General features: G+C 37.5%; 1 protein-coding gene across 2 annotated transcripts in view; it reads right to left on the bottom strand.

The window, feature by feature from the left end:
• The window catches only part of lingo2 (leucine rich repeat and Ig domain containing 2), a 177,520-nt gene that overhangs the window by 117,835 nt on the left and 42,631 nt on the right, over window positions 1–17,054 (bottom strand). For both annotated transcript variants that reach the window (XM_026330463.1, XM_026330464.1), the window contains exon 3: window positions 3,725–3,824. The gene's annotated coding sequence lies outside the window, so the exon portion shown is untranslated. The remainder of the gene's footprint in view (window positions 1–3,724; window positions 3,825–17,054) is intronic.

Below are 17,054 nucleotides of genomic sequence, written 5' to 3'. Positions count from 1 at the left end.
GTTACAAGTAATATATTTGTTGGGAACAGAGGGAATTAATTTCACTTGCCACTACCTTTATCCATGTTCGTTGTGTAATGCAGATTGCTGTAATGATAGTAGAGAGGTCAGTGTGATTTCTGGGGTGTGCTGGTTTGGCAGTTGTAGTCTTTGTGGACCTCTGGTTACTATTCTCCACAGTGATATGAGCAGTAGCCCTCTGCAACCTCACGGTAATCATTTTTACAGCCCTTGCTTAATTAAAATGTCACATCCACTGTAGCAATATACAGCAGAGTTCTCTGCAAATTAAAAAGGAATTAGGCTGGCAGATGTGGTCTTAATGGCTTAATCATGCCTTTACGTTCATTCCAGTAAAATGCAGTCACAGACGAATATTGTTTCTACTCTCATCCATGAGTAATGCCTCAAAAACAACTTGAAATCAAATTTTGAGACAGCTGCTCTGAGTGAGTTGAAAAGAGACCATGAAACATCAGCATCTGACAACAAGTCAGAAAATGGAGCATATCCTAATGCAGGAGTCGGACAGTAAAATTAGAAGACACACTGGTTAAGTACTGTTTGACTCCGCTAACAGCTGCAGCCATACTGCGCCTATAGCAAAAGCATACTGAACATACAGCATATGTCGGTCTTTACTGTATATCTTGGCTGCTTTAGATATATGTGAGAAGCATTTCTTGCTGAATTTCAGTATGTTTTGTATTAGTAAGCATGTATGATCTAATTCCTACTTTCTTATGTTTGTCAAATACCAACTGAATATCCTTTGAGTCACAGATCAACATGAAACAGCTGGTACCACAGTACCGCAGGACAACATCATGACGTGGACACAGCAATTTCTGTTGCTCATCATAAACATATATGACAAAGTTAAGAGATATAAACAGTGATGGAACATATATGACAAAGTTAAGAGATATAAACAATGTTAGAACATATATGACAAAGTTAAGAGATATAAACAATGATAGAACATATATGATGAAGTTAAGAGATATAAACAGTGATAGAACATATATGACAAAGTCAAGAGATATAAACAATGATAGAACATATATGACAAAGTTAAGAGATATAAACAATGATAGAACATATATGACAAAGTTAAGAGATATAAACAATGATAGAACATATATGACAAAGTTAAGAGATATAAACAGTGATTGAACATATATGACAAAGTTAAGAGATATAAACAATGATAGAACATATATGACAAAGTTAAGAGATATAAACAGTGATTGAACATATATGACAAAGTTAAGAGATATAAACAATGATAGAACATATATGACAAAGTTAAGAGATATAAACAATGATAGAACATATATGACAAAGTTAAGAGATATAAACAGTGATTGAACATATATGACAAAGTTAAGAGATATAAACAATGATAGAACATATATGACAAAGTTAAGAGATATAAACAGTGATTGAACATATATGACAAAGTTAAGAGATATAAACAATGATAGAACATATATGACAAAGTTAAGAGATATAAACAATGATAGAAAATTGTACTCCGTTTTGAATGCTCAGTTTCCATGCAGTGTTTCCTCTTAAAATGTATGTTTCATATTGGATAGAACACATTTTAATGAAATGAATAATAAATTGACCATTATTACCAGCACTTAGTTGTAAAATAGTTTCAATATTTTCATGTTTTTTGACTGAACTTATGATGCAAATGATTATTCATTGCCGTATGATCTTCAAAACAGGGCTGGAAGGCAACAGTTGTGTTTAAATATATTTTCTGTGATTATAAAATTTTTGATGATGAGTCCCCGATGTAAAGAAAAAACAAAATGGATGACTACCATTACTTTCATTAATGTAATTCTTGTCACTTAAATGTGTTTTAATGTATATTTATAGCAAATAAAGATGAGTTTTTAAGTCTGCATCTCCAGAACACTGCAACACTCCAATAAAAACAGCTGCTTCAACATTCAGAACTGCAAACACACTTCTTTTTTCTTACTGAGGTTCCTAAACTCTGCATGTAATTTTCATGTACTACTCTAGATTTTTCTACCTAGAGTACATTCCTCTCCACCACTACTGACTTTACCTCTCAAAGTGTAATCCTGAGAATGAATGTAGAAAGACTAAATTAAGGGACCCAATTTGAAGCCGCACCACTTCACTGATAAGCTGTACCAGTGATCTGTGAGAGCACTCAGGGTCTGCTACATTATGACAATATGGGGGAATAAAGCAGATGAAAGAGAATAGCCTGGCAGGAGCAGATATCAGATGGGCAGAGGCAGAGGAAAAAACAATCTGAAGTCTAATTGCGTTATGCCTCACGGCAGCAAGGGAGTTCAGAGACACATTTTCTTTCCACACGTCATTCAGCACAGTCTCTTCCCTACGTGACCACATTAATTTCCAACCGGTCACAGCCTTTCTTGCCACATCTTTCCCCGGGTGCATTTATTGAAAAAGTGACATTAAAGGCAAGTGGTGAAAAACTTAACCAGACCCATTAGGTCTGACCAGAAATATACAGCACTGGCATTTGAGGCCAGACGTTTAAGCATGTTCGCTAGATGTGTCTGACACCCTCCAAGTCATCTTGTGTCATTTCTGTCCTTTGGGCGCAAAATGTCACTTTGATGCTTCTAGAATTGGGCAGCAACATTGACGCTGATGATTCAGTCAAGTAAACAACCTTTTGTCTTATTTTTTTCCCCTAACAGAATATAACTACTAAGGTATGAATTCTGTTCAGAAAGGCAGATAATATCTCACCATTTCAAATATGTACCTTCTTTTCTGTTTTGGCTGTATCTATTTCTAATGCAACAAACCTGTCAAAAGGCAGGTTCTTCTTTGTTTGCTATGAGCTATTTGGCCTAGTGTAACCTGGTGTCCATCAGGGGCAGCACAAATGTTTAATAAAGAGATCAAATTTCTAAATTTCTTTTACCTTCTTTCATGTGAGTTGAAGTCACTAATTAAATCAGATCAAACAGTATCTGTCATGTCAAACTTCAACTACAGCATATACAGTACGTGTGATGACATAGTTCAACTATGTCAAACTTCTTTTAATGTGTTTCCCCTTTAAATCTGACAGTATCATGTTTTTACACTTTTATATAATAGGTCTATTTAAGACAGGAATACCTATATATATTTAGAATTGACAAAAATAGAAAAAAACCCATTTAGCAGCCCAACCACAAGGTTTTTTCCCCCAACTGCTTGTGCTTTTTTTGGAAATGAGGGCATGTAAAGCATCTAACCATTTTCTATTACTCCATAGTGCCAGCATACTATTTGCACAGCCTCTACACAATATTGTTAATGTTTCATTATTACCTTTTACAACCTATGATTGCTCAATTCCAGGCTGTGCAATGTTAAAGATCAAATCTAAGTGCAAGCTGAAGATAAAGGATGTGTTCACTGTCTGTGATAGATTACAAACTATCAGCAACTGGACTTTCACTGTCAGGTGGCCTGCACACTGGCTCAGTGACATCAGGCTTGTCAGCTGAACATCCATTTTTTAAACACATATGACTCACCTACCTCACTCATGACTCACATGGACTATTTTATTTATATAAGGTTATATGTGCATGTTCATACTAGTATAGTTGGCGTGGACATATTTTAATGTATTTCTGTTCAAAACTGACCTTTTAGTCAAACACTTAAGAACTAAAAAAAGAAGAATTTTTTTTGGACATACCTGCTGGGGTTCCCAGTGTCAGATGTCAATACACTGTAGCAAGGAAGTCCTTTAGAAAATCCCCAGTGTGACTCTATTCACAGGTCACTTACTCTAGGGTCTGAAAGAAAACAAAGGAAAGACAAATCAGAGTAGACATGGAGAGTGAGCTCATGACTTTAACTGACTCAGCCACCACAAATGCCCAGCGAACCAGGATAAACATCCTTGAAGAAATGTCAGCCCAAGAAGGAACATTAGCTAAACCACACCAAGGTAGTAAGCACGCAACGACCCACATGACATATAAACACCACCTCTCTCCTTGCTTGGTCAACTTTATCATTTTTTTGCCTAAACAGGTGCCAGAGAATGGGTCATTACACCATCATTTCATTTGGAGAAGACAAGTGTGCAGCATTGCAAAGCTTATGCCTATAATATGTTTGGTGTGCAGCCTCGGACAGTGAACTCACATCGGCAACAGTTTTCCTCCACAAAGCATTTTTGAGCATTAACTGCTTTCCCTTCAACAATGGCCAATAGTAATTAGGTAATCTGTAGTCATGCTTGCTGTGGCTCTCTGAGTTGACAGCTGTGTTCGCTGAGTGGGACTGAGCCACATGTTTAGTCAGCCGTAAAGCAGCCAGAACTAAACAGGCAACTGAGTACGTGGATTACTTGTTCTTGTCACTCAGTATCATCATTTCAGCAATGGGCATCACTCATTAGGTGTGTCTCAATTCAGGAGCTGCTTCCTTTGAGGACTGCATTTGAAGGCCGACTGCATCATAGTGTCACAGAAAGGATGTCCCATTTCGACGGCTCCTTCTAATGCAGCTGAGAAATGCAGCCGTTTTCCCAGGGCAACAAAGGCTTCAACTGGTGGCTCCATCATGGCCCAACCTATCCCAAAATCCTTTGCACCTTGATGATGAAAAGTGAATATGCCAGGCACAAGAGTTGAATCTGTAAATCAGGCTGAGCCCAAGTTCACTTTTTGCACACAAGTGTAAGTAATGGGATTTAACTCACTCAAATACATAACAACACAAGTGTTTAAAAGCATTTTCCTCTAACAGAACATAAAAAATAAATATTTTCCCAATATTGCTATTACTCAGCAGTAGAGCAGAAACAGTTGCTGATACAAATCCTTTGCAGACTAGGCCGTCTCATTTTGGTTCAGTCCGTAGTTCGGCCTTTGCAGTCTATACTGGCTACAAAGGATGCTCCCCAACAAACACACCTCTGGTCTGGATTCATACTGTAACAGATTAAAAAACTGAAGGATAAAGATAAATAAAAAATAAAAATAATAATCTTGAAGTGGACTATAGAACCCTGATAATAATTGTTACAAAGACAACTCACTGATTTTAAATACTAAAAAAATGAAAGAAATGATAATAGAGTCCTCAATTTCTCCTATAACCAAAAATAACACTACTATTGAAATTGTAGCAGAATACAAATATCTTGGTACAACTATTGATAAACTGAAATGGAAGGTCAACACCAATGTCTAATTCACCAGTGAATTTGGCCCAAAATATTGTTGCAGAGATCCTCAACACCACCTCTGGTCTGAGTATGAACTCTTGCCCTCAGGGCCCATGTACGTGATGCCTCGGATGAGGACCAAGGGGGGCATTACATCCTTTGCTCCACGAAGTACTCAACTCAATAAGCTCAGATGACTGTACTCAACATTCTGCACTGGGCTGACACGCCGAATGTTATCATGCGACACCTGTGGTTGTGTTTTATATTTTGTACATGTATTTTTTATGCTTTTTTATACTCCACGGTGCTCCTGTGTCTTTGCGCTGCGCTTATTGTACGGTCGTCTCTTCAGTGTTTTTGGCTCTTTTGGTGCATGAAAAAGTCCCTTTGGGGCAATAAAGGTTTCACTGATTAATCTCATTAAGTCATTAATTAAATAAAAAAGCCCTCAATGTCTTAATGCCAGCTGGAATATACACTATCAAAGTTCAGTGGTATTGGTTTACTTCCACTTGCTAAGTCACATTTCTGACACTTAGCTATCTACTTTATCTACAAATTTTGTATAATTTCACATCTGATAAAATTTCACTCAGCGGCTTAATACACACCAGCAGACAAGTGAGCAGTGGCTGCTGACACCTAAGAAATGCTCACCTCTTCCACATATTCACCAGTACTGCTATTTTCATCCCACCCACTGATCAGCTTAATCCACTGTTGGAGGATTTGCACGCTGTGGTACAGAGCAATTGTGCTGCAGCAAAATGAGTGTGGCTTAATTGGAGCAAAGACTTAATGAGGACCCCTTGAGGATTATCATCTGTGGCTTAGAAATGGCCCAGGTAGCTGAAGACATAGTCAAAAGGATCAGTTCACAGGCTTCTAAACTGGGGAGACAATATTGACCTGTAACTCTGCTAATGAAATGTTTCAGATTTTACTTTTTTCACAGGGCTCCCTGGAAAGAAATGAACCAAAGTTTTTTCCCCGATTTGTTCATGTAATCCACAAATCAAATTTCTGTTTGTGCTTAAAGTAATTATAATTTAAAAATTCTTAAAACACATCACATATAATGTCTACTAAACATTACAGCTGCAATAAAAGGTTAGATGTAACTATATTTAAGATATATTTTTTACAAAAGGGACCAAAATCACAAAGTGATATAATCATAAAATCTGTACTGTTTTCTTCTACAGCTAAAAGTCAAGTTTCAAGACACCTCTGGGTGTTGTTTCTCAATAAAACTGTTATTTGTTTGATTTATAAAATGTCAAAAAAGTTTTGTTGTTGGACCAAAACCTTAAACTATTAGTTGTACCATGAAATATGAACTGCACTTTATTTTTTCAGTCAACTGAGTAAATGAATAACTGAATAAATCTTTTCAGCTCTAAACATATTACTGGAAAATTTGGTAATTCCTGTGTAACTTCCACAGTAGAGAGGTAAGGTAGACCCTTCGCCAAACAGTTTATTTCTCCAAGCAGCCCATGTCCACTTGACAGCCACAGATCAGATATGACTGAGTAAGATAAACGGTCAGGCTCTAAAGTCAGATCAATTCAATCTAGCAACTGTCCTCGCCAGGAACAAAAGGCCACACTGTCAACAAGGCTCAACTCACGTCAATGCTAATTCACATTCTTTTTGTCCTTGTTACGTAAATACCAGAAACTGGGAATGTGCTGCTTTTAAAAGTTAGTTGAACAAATTCCATAATTCATTGTTTTTGTATCACTGAAAATGAATTTTTCACTTGCTTTGTGTTGTTTTTTTCCCTTCCAGTGCAGACCTTCTTGGCTTGTTTCCTTAAGCCTATGCAGTACATGACTGTATGCCAAATGGATATATGACCTGACTTTACATTCCCTGCCATGAATTATTTCTCATTTCTCTTCGGTGGGTTTCAAGGTCTGTACTCAGTCAGACTCAAGAAAAGGCTGGAGTCATCATCTGCAACAATGCTATTCAGCCCACATCCGAGGCAGTGCTTTAATTATGAACCAAGACACAAAGATCAAGTCAAAGTTTGTGCGCTCAATTCAACTGATGACACAAACATGCCAAAGGAGGCATTTAGGCCCATCTGAATTGATCTCAATTAAATTAGATGCACAATAAAGAGCACTGAAGACAAAAATTCCTAGTCTTGTCACTACATTGTGTATAGTCTAGCATTGACTGGACAGTCTCAGGTCCCACATTAACACTGGTCATATATTTCATTATGATACATGCTCAGTGAATATTGAAGTTAATCCTGTTGTAATAGCTCTCTGCCTTTACATCTGACATATGGCTCTATTAAAGCAACTGTTGTGGTCAGTGCTCCTAAGTGGCTTGGTGGAATATTTTGACGTCCTCTGTTTGTTGTTGGTAGGTCATACTGTAGAATCAGACCTATACATTTAATGCCTTTTACATTTAGTGTTGTATAATTTAAGTCAACAATGCGAATTTGACACAGATTTCTTTCAGGACAGATTATGTATTAAAATTCAACCCTTCCCCTTGAAAATGATGGGAAAAAAAAGTGGAAAAGGGAAAATACTTGTCTTTTGCTCAATGCTGGGAGCTCAGTAACCACCACAGTGCAATGCTATGTGAGCACGTGTATAAACAAAGGTTTACTGCATCACTGCTTGTAGCACATGGTGTGAGTCAGTGCCTCAACCTCAGGATCTTGTTTTATGAGGCCGTGCTTGAACCGAATGAAGAAGCAAGAGCCTGCCACCACCCTGCCAACCACAAGGGTTACAGAGTACAATATAAGCTGAAGTGAAGCATTTCTACTTAAAAACATGAATTTGAACAAGATGAACACAAAATGACATAATTTTGTTCTGGAAACTTTCTGATATTGTACCACTGGTATATACATGGATTTCACAAGAAGTTTCTTAATTCCTCCCACTTTAGCATGTGAACAGCTTGAATGGTGCTACAGATACTGATGCTAAAATTTCAGGAGCAAAATGTGAATTTTTTTATTCTACTATCTTGAAAAGAAAATATCTTGTTTTTAACTAAAACAGCTGCAACATAGTAGAGAAGATCAAATGTCAACAGAAGAATTTATTACAAAAGATTTAAGGGTTATATAACCATTTAGCTCCATGTTGTTGACACTTTGTGACTTCTACTATTCCTTACATAATTTGTGATTCGTTTTAATAAAGCAGTTAATTGTTGTCAGTTAAAAACATGTGCCTATGTTTATATTTTTATGCAGAATACTCTTTAAGTCCCTTTGTCTTTTTTCTTTTATTGCATGTAGACCTGCAATGTTTACTGCAGTACATGTAGCTGAAGGAAGTGACTTAAAACCACTGGCCTAAAGCCCTCACACCCTGCCACACAAATGCACAGATGAGACACTGGAAACCCTGATATGATAGAGCATGCCACCAAATCCGCAGTTAATTGGACGCTTCCTTCACAACAGATCTGTGGTAAATAGCAGCAAGCAAATAACAAGGCTAAGACAAGCCTCCAGAATGAACAAGAGGAAACGCTAAGATAGCCAATAGCAGATGTGCTGTCCTCTTCAGTACATTATTTAGAGCAACAGCTCTTCTTTGACTCCATAATCCTCAGCATTCTGCTAAACTGATTAGCTTTCCCGTGCTAAACACCTGGTATCTTAGCCCATTCTTCATGCCAAATGGATATTTGTGTATAGAAAATGATCAGCAGCCAGGTACTGAGGAGAGATTGCACATGATCAAAATGTATTTCATGGAAGCATATTGAGAGAAACAAGACCCATGGACACACAAGACCCACGAGACATGGAAATATATGACTGCATTATGTTTGATGTCTGAATTTTCATGAGACAATCAACATCTCACCAGAATCAGTTCATTTCCACTGAAATAAACAGGACAAAAGGTAAAAGAATAAACAATTGACTGTTCAGATGCCTGAACTGAGCGCCAATACAATGTTTGTGAATTCTATACCGTCAACATTGTCAATATTATTTTCTTTCAAAGCAATAGATGATAGATTTAATGAATTGGGTCGTTTTGAGTTCATTAGTCATTATTACACTAATATGTTCACAATCATATTAACAGTGACACTAGCACTGTTATGACATTTTGTATCAAGTAAAAGGTTAGGAGGTGATGATGAGATTATTGTCACTCTTCATTGTGTCTGAATTGTTCCACACCTGCCTCACAGTGCCACTGATGCAAGGAGGAATACCTGACGCTCGCAGTTACACTTGCACAACTCACTCCAGTGCTTATACCTGCAAACTGCAAAGAGGACACAAATATTTTCACAGAGAACAAAACAAACTGTATTCTTAAACCGGGTTTAAGAATAAAAATACATGTGTATTTTTAACACACAAAAGTAAATCAATTAATATATAAACAATATATTTTGAATTTGACTGTCAAATTTAAAGCAGCACCTCTTTAAGTACATGAGCTTTAATTTCTGGTTGGTCAAACTGGTCAAATAAAAGCTAAGTCATGCACCAACTCCACCAAACTGTACATATATAGATATATAAATCTGATATACATTATCAACAACATTCAAAAACTGTGGACAAGTTCGGGGCTGGAACAACTGCCAACAAACAGTAAGTATAGAGTTCCTGCTGGAAATAAAAGGCAGGAAAAATGTTTACTAAGCAGTCTGCAGCTAAGGGGGTCAATTCTTGTTACCACTGAATTTGTGAAGCAAAACACATAAAGTACATTAGTTTCCTCCAACGCTCCATTGTCCCTATTTCCACATTAAGAATGATAGGCAATATGATCCACATCAACTACCTTTGCAGACCATGCAGCTAAAAGTTGACAAATACAGCAATTAAATACACATTAAATGAATAACATCACTTAAAAACTGCACTGTCCCAAAGAAATTCTGGCTGACCACTGTGAAAAGAAATCAAGTCAGAGCTTTTTCTTCATTTGTACCTGAAGCACTTTGTATCAACTCAGAGCTAGTGTTGTGAAAATTTAATTTCATGGGTGACGATGATGCAGATGGGATACTGGTTTCCGCACAATTAGAATTATGTTATTTCTCAAATAAATCTGTCTCTTAGTGACACCCCAATTTGTCCCTTAGCACTCTGTATAATAGCGTTTCACTACAACCAAATGCTTCCTGCTAACAACAAGTTAGGTTTGCCCAAGTAACAATCAGCAAATTCAATATGACATTTTGCATGTTTGGCTGTGACATTGTGAGCACAGTGCTGCAATAACTTATTCTTGATCTAAGTGCCCCAGCAAATGTCTGCTTCAACTCTCGCTATTTGTGTGACCCATGAAAACATATACATATCTATTACCATATTTTATCTATCCCATGCAAATCTGAACCATTTATTCAGCACAGTGCCCTTAGGAATCCACTGTTATTTTATTTTATCTATGCTTTTTTTCATTTTACAAATACTGACAAAATGACTTGGGCCTATGAATTAAGCATTTATATTGTTGCCTCTACCACTATTGTGAAGAACATCAACGCAGTGTCACGCAATAAAATCTCACTGCATTATGTAATAAATATCTCCATCCATGCCTGAGGAATTATTCTTAACTGATGTTATATCATATCATATACACTATTATTTGATAATTCTTGTGTAATAGTAGACTATTAACATGATTTGTAGCTGTATGACAGCATTAAAAAAAACTGGAACAACTACACCAATATTAAAAAGACTTTATGAACATAAGCTAAATCTAAAAACAGTATTATAAAATACAACATGCTTTTGTGACTATGCAGTATAGCCTGGCCTCTGCAGAACCAGCTGTCAGAGGAGAGCCGAGTCAAACCGCTGCAGCTAAAGCATTCATCTATTTGATAAAAATCTCTCTGGTGTTAGCAAAAATGTCAGATATTATCTGCATCCTTTTTAGTTGATTTCCTTCTGTGTCCTAGACAGGTATTTCTTTGTGACACCCTCAGTCCACCCAGGGCAGCTGCCAGTGTCACTCAAGGTTTTGCATCTGTCGACAAGATACTAAATGAGTCTGTTGGTTCAAGCTGTAACATTGTTTGACAAGTTTACATTTTCATCAGTGAAAATCAATTGGCTTAATGCAATCATTGTGAATTGCTTTTGGATGACGTGATAAGAGAACTTCTTCACCTTGAAGCTGTGCAACAGGATTCTCACTTGTTGCTTTCTCTAATTCTCTTAATATCAGACAATCTAACACCCTCTTATATTGTAAAGATGTCATGAAACAAATATTTTTATATTGATGTCTCTAATTTCAAACAGCTGGATAGGTGACAGAAATGACAATTGTGCTAGATTGTGTTGTGTGTGATTTTATACACACAAATCTCGAACTGAGCAAGCACTTCCCTAAACATGTGGCATCATTACAGCATGACTACAACAGCTCATCCATTAATCCATCTATTAGCTACTGCTTATCCTGGAACATCCAGGGTTGTGTCGGTTGGGCCAGAGCCAAACCCAGCTGACACTGGATGAGACGCAGGGTATAGGCCTGGATAGATTGTTAGTCTAGAACAGCTTATTTGAACTTAAATTATACAAATAAAAAACCATAATATAATATGATAAAAAATAAATTGAATATTTGCTTAGTGGTATGACTATCCATTTGGTGTTTTGCCATCATATTAATATAATTCATATTATGGATGTGACACAAAAATAGCAAAATAGCATGTGGCCAAAGGGGCACACACACAAAAGCTATATGTATTGTATGTATTAAAAAAAAGAGTCCTGCCAAATGCCGATATATATTCCATTCATTTAACAACCATGTGGCAGAGAAATGCTAAGCCAGGGATTATGACTGCTTGAATAAAGCTTTTAAAATAGTCTTTTTTTTTCAGGTCAGTAAGTTTTAGAAATCAAATGAGACCATTTCATAACTACAGGTCATAGAAAGTGCTGCTATCATACTGACACACAAAAAGCTGCTGGTATCTTCTAAAAGCTGAATCCAAAAAGTGATGAAAATATTTCCAAAAACATTTCAAACACCGTCACTGACACCCCAGTTACTAATGTGCCTTACAGTATTTGATCATCTTTTGATACACATTCTCTTCTTTGCTTACATTGCTGTTTGCAAAATTTCAACTTACCTATTATTTTTCTTTTGCTACTTTAGAAAAGCAGATTTAAATCTTTGTGTAAAGGGTTGTTCATCTTATTCAGTGCTTTGAACACTGTAACATCCATTTTCAGGGTTTTAAAATCTGCCCGTTGCATACTGTAAATTGTACTTCTCACCTTATGTCAGGTGTGGTCGATTGTATAAGTGTGAACCATTTATTGTGATTTTTCATACCTTGAACTGCTGACACTGGTGAAATTGCTCGTGGTTAGTGCTTAAGCTGACACACTTCAACAGTATGTGATGCCAGCTGGAAGATATCAGCAACTCCAACATATGCTACTTGCAGTAACCTCCACCAGGTTGACATGAACGGTTATTGAGGCTGGCAGTTCATATTTACAGAACATCAGATAAATCAGCATCAACAGGCTACCTGCCAATAACACATGCTGGTGTATATACGAAAGTGTCACGGAATGGATAAATGGACACTGTAGGAGGCAAGTCCCACAGCAGTGTGAGTGGTATTCCTTTGAAAAGCATATTTGTTTCCTGGGTTTAGTTATTAGAGATTATTGGTTGCTGTTTTTGTTTGCCTGTGTATTGCACAGTAAGGTTTCTTAAGTTCTACATTATCAACAACAACAGAAAAAAAAGAGAACATGAAACAGTACAACAGCCAGAAAATCTTTATGCCACATTTGCTTTGAAAATGCACCATATATGTGAATAGGAGACAGTTATGGACAGTATGGGAGGGACAATATTTCTCTGTGAAATGCTTTTGTGCACAACACTCTGCCACTGGTTTTTGATCTGTTTGCCCCATTTTGTGAGTACAGTTCGGTGATTGGATACATAACAAGTACTAACAGCCCTGGTTATTCATCCTTTTTGTGTGTCCTCACTGCTCATTCTCACAATGTCAGTGTGATATCGATGCTCTAAAAATAATCTGTTGTTCTTTCTTCAGGACTACTCTATTTCACTCGTCCTCTTTTATGATACAAGTCCTCAGAGCTTAATGACAAAACAGTCTGTCAGTCAGTGCTTTCAAACTTTCAATAACCGATGACAAACAAAACACACTGCTCTGCCACCTCTATGATGAAGTCATGGTTAATTTTTGACAGCATCTGCTGTCTCCTCCCTAGGACTTTGCAGTTTTATAACAATGAGAACATTTCTACGAAAGGCCACATAATCAGGGATGTGGCTTTACATTTGTTGGTTCAGTGCATTAGTAACATTATTATGTTCTTCCCTTACACACATATAGTACAAACACACTGATCTGTCTCTGTTTCACCACCCTTAGTTTGTATTGCTCCGACTTGGCCTGCCAAGATATTGCATCAGGAAGTGGCATAGACCTCCTTGACAAGAACTTGACACTTTGAGGATCAATATGGGATTGAATCTTCACTGCACCAAAAATCGAGCTATGTTTTAAATCGATTGGCAACTGCTCACTGGAGACAGATCCTGTTATTCTGCTGTATGTTTCTCCCTTGTCTTTTTTTAAAACTACTGTTACATACAAATTCATCAATCAGGACAACCTGCAGAGTATTTATACAGTGTTTGTGGTGTTTAGGTGAACTTATTTAGTAGGGGATTTTGTTTAAGATTGATTTTTTTCTCTATGAATTATCCAACTAATGAATGATTCAAGGGGTTAAGTCCATCTAGATGAGGACCCTGATCTAGGTGAGAGCACTAAACAATCCAGCACATTGACCCTTGTTCCAGTGCACTAGCTTGTGACTTTTTGCTACTATCTGGCCTCTTGCCACACTAACCATCAGACCTTTACACAAATCGTTAGCCAGGGTGATGTGAAGCGCAATGATGGAATCTATAATCTCTGTCGCTTTATCATTCAATTTAATGACCAGGCAGGTGTTAATGATGACGGAGATCAACACTGGCTCTGGCCAAAGAGCCATGAGCAGAGTGTAATGGGGTGAAAAGCGTGCTTTGGGACAAAAGTAAATTATGGCCCTCACAATCAATAGTAAGCATGACTGAAAGCCAATGCGGCTTTGCTCCAGTTCTCATAATAATAGGAAGGAAACCCCCCGATTCTTCCTATATGCAATGTTTGATTTCAGCTATTGACTTTATTCAACATGGCATTTACCAAAATGATTTGTAGTAATAGTAAAAAAACACAACAGTGTGCCTTGAGTGCTGAACAGTTAAATAAGTATAATATAGAGAAATGCATTTAAATGCATGCTAAATATGGAATTTGCATGGAAAATTACATTCCCTAAATCATAATTTATAAAGTAATTAGCTCAGATGTAGAGCAAACCAAACCTATTATCAGTAAATTAAATGTAACAAATAATAAAGAAATGGCTTAATGAGGACATATTATTCATGAAACTCAACAAATAACCAACCTATTTAAGAAAAAAACATAAATTCCCAAACTACCTTGCTTCTCCTTTGCCACCATGTGACAAAGAAACTAAGATTAGGGCACCTACAGTGGGTACGGAAAGTATTCAGACCCCTTTAAATTTTTCACTCTTTGTGTCATTGCAGCCATTTGCCAAAATCAAAAAAGTTCATTTTATTTCTCATTAATGTACACTCAGCACCCCATCTTGACAGAAAAACACAGAAATGTAGAAATTTTTGCAAATTTATTAAAAAAGAAAAACTGAAATATCACATGGTCATAAGTATTCAGACCCTTTGCAGTGACACTCATATTTAACTCACATGCTGTCCATTTCTTCTGATCCTCCTTGAGATGGTTCTGCTCCTTCATTGGAGTCCAGCTGTGTTTAATTAAACAGATTGGACTTGATTAGGAAAGGCACACACCTGTCTATATAAGACCTTACAGCTCACAGTGCATGTCAGAGCAAATGAGAATCATGAGGTCGAAGGAACTGCCCAAGGAGCTCAGAGACACAATTGTGGCAAGGCACAGATCTGGCCAAGGTTACAAAAGAATTTCTGCAGCACTCAAGGTTCCTAAGAGCACAGTGGCCTCCATAATCCTCAAACGGAAAAAGTTTGGGACGACCAGAACTCTTCCTAGACCTGGCCGTCCAGCCAAACTGAGCAGTCGTGGGAGAAGAGCCTTGGTGAGAGAGGTAAAGAAGAACCCAGAGATCACTGTGGCTGAGCTCCAGAGATGCAGTAGGGAGATGGGAGAAAGTTCCACAAAGTCAACTATCACTGCAGGCGCTTTATGGCAGAGTGGCCCGACGGAAGCATCTCCTCAGTGCATAAAAACCCGCATAGAGTTTGCCAAAAAACACATGAAGGACTCCCAGACTATGAGAAATAAGATTCTCTGGTCTGATGAGACCAAGATTGAACTTTTTGGCGTTAATTCTAAGCAGTATGTGTGGAGAAAACCAGGCACTGCTCATCACCTGCCCAATACAATCCCTACAGTGAAACATGGTGGTGGGAGCTTCATGTTGTGGGGGTGTTTTTCAGCTGCAGGGACAGGACGACTGGTTGCAATTGAAGGAAAGATGAATGCGGCCATGTACAGAGATATCCTGGAAGAAAACCTCTTCCAGAGTGCTCAGGACCTCAGACTGGGCTGAAGGTTCACCTTTCAACAGGACAGTGAACCTAAGCACACAGCTAAAATAACAAAGGAGTGGCTTCGGAACAACTCTGTGACCATTCTTGACTGGCCCAGCCAGAGCCCTGACCTAAACCCAATTGAGCATCTCTGGAGAGACCTGAAAATGGCTGTCCACCAACGTTCACCATCCAACCTGACAGAACTGGAGAGGATCTGCAAGGAAGAATGGCGGAGGATCCCCAAATCCAGGTGTGAGACACTTGTTGCATCATTCCCAAGAAGACTCATGGCTGTACTAGCTCAAAAGGGAGCTTCTACTCAATACTGAGCACAGGGTCTGAATACTTATGACCATGTGATATTTCAGTTTTTCTTTTTTAATAAATTTGCAAAAATTTCTACATTTCTGTTTTTTTCTGTCAAGATGGGGTGCTGAGTGTACATTAATGAGAAATAAAATGAACTTTTTTGATTTTGGCAAGTGGCTGCAATGACACAAAGAGTGAAAAATTTAAAGGGGTCTGAATACTTTCCGTACCCACTGTACCTTGTAAGAAGAATAAGTCTATGTTCCTATCAACACAAGACAGTATAAGACACTGATGCTAAAGAGACTTAAAATAACATCCATAGTGGACATTAATCTATTAAATCAACCTCCTGCACATACGTGATGGTCAGTAATTAGGAATGTAATCAAGATGGAGAATTCATTAACAGAGGCAGGAGGAATAGGACAGCAGCCAGACAGTGAGTGATATGGCAATATTAGGGCAGGTTGAATGTAATTCTGTTTACCTCAACTGCAATAGCTTGTAATGTAGTTTATTGTGTATCAGAGCAAGATTTACTTGAGCTACATGTCGCCTGCATACAAAGTCACTAAAATATATATATATTTTTGCTGTATTTACTTTTGAGTATATATATATATATATATATATATATATATAAGCCCAGTGTCCATAGTTTGCATTATATGATGTTGTCAGATCATTATAGAAATTAATTTATTTGGCATCTTGCTCTGCCATTAAGGATTTTAACATTATCCAGTCAATGAACATGATTATGTCTGGCCGTGCTCCTTCATAGGGCATGTTTGTCAGCTAAATTTCCTATAGTACTCTGACTAATATTACTACTGCAATGAGGATCTGGTTCTTTGGAA

Source organism: Mastacembelus armatus, chromosome 10 (genome assembly GCF_900324485.2).
Source record: "Mastacembelus armatus chromosome 10, fMasArm1.2, whole genome shotgun sequence".
Taxonomy (NCBI): Eukaryota; Metazoa; Chordata; class Actinopteri; order Synbranchiformes; family Mastacembelidae; genus Mastacembelus; species Mastacembelus armatus.
The sequence above is the reverse complement of the archived record's forward strand: the minus strand, read 5'-3'. Positions and strand labels throughout refer to the sequence as shown.